Below are 1,196 nucleotides of genomic sequence, written 5' to 3'. Positions count from 1 at the left end.
TGAGTGACGCGCTCCTGCCGTCCCACAGCCCGGTCACTAGGTAGCAGGATGCACCTGGGCCCGTGTGGTCGGAGAAGTAAGAAAGACAAAGATTGGATTGGGGGCTTTCTCCGAGGAGTGGCGGAAATTGGCGGTCATTTCTCAGAGGAGAGCAGAGTGTAGGGGAGAGGGGTGGAAATGTGAAGGGGTGGCTCGATCGCTCTCCAGCAGGCAATCAAGGAGAAGCTGCCGATGAGTCCTGGGGAGTCCTGGCCCTGCTGCTCTCGTGCTCTCTTCCCTCCCTGTGTTCCTCTCTTTCTCCCCTGCCTTGTTAAGTGACTGCCGCAAGGCTCCAGCCAGACCACTTCCTACGCCCAATCCCTTCCCTTCATCTCTCCCTTCTCTCTCTTGCCGTCTGTCTCCCTGGCTATGCTGGACAATCGTTTGTGTGTTTTCTCAGCTCTGTTTCCAGCGTCTTGCAGCTCAGAGCTGTGCTGGCATGACCAGCACCATGCAGGACACAGAAGGAGCCCGTAGGGGGTAGGAGAAGGGTGTTGTAAGGGAATCTCTTCTATGATATTCAGCTTTCTGTCTGGCGCACACAGATAGAGGGGTCATGCACTGCAGCTGCTGCTTCAGAAACAGACAGACAAAGTACAGAACATAAGGAATGTGTAAAAAATAAATAAAAACAAGTCAGAAAACTTGTTTCTTTTTCTCGGATCAAAAAGGGCATAGAAGCTTGAGCTTATTGGGCCTAACATATTTATATTAAAATAACTTTTAATGTTGGATATGTTCAGCTCTCAATTCTAGTGAGTTCAAATCAGTCTGTGAGCTCGCTGGACTTGTTCATCATTTAATCTCTGTCTTTAGGTAAAATGTCACAAAGTATCAGCTATTAAACATGTTGGGATATTTAGAATGAAATAATGATAAGAGCTTTGGACTTTCCATGCCTGACCATTCTCCATAAGGGAATGTTAGCTTTCTGTGTAGTGGCAAAGGCTATAATGTTAATACTAGATGGAAGGTTTCATACTATTTTTTTCTGCCTCTGTCTCTTCCATCGCTAGAGGTTAAGAAGTCATCTAGTTCTTGTCATCCTTCTGCCCTGTAAGTAGGAAGCATATGTGAGTGTGTGCCACTCTCCTCTGTGTGTGTGTGTGTGTGTGTGTGTGTGTGTGTGTGTGTGTGTGTGTGTGTGTGTGTGTGTG

Source organism: Seriola lalandi, unplaced genomic scaffold, assembly GCF_002814215.2.
Source record: "Seriola lalandi dorsalis isolate HSWRI2012SDOR001 ecotype SW California unplaced genomic scaffold, Sedor1 jcf7180002054872, whole genome shotgun sequence".
NCBI classification, from domain to species: Eukaryota; Metazoa; Chordata; class Actinopteri; order Carangiformes; family Carangidae; genus Seriola; species Seriola lalandi.
This window is presented reverse-complemented; position numbering follows the sequence as displayed.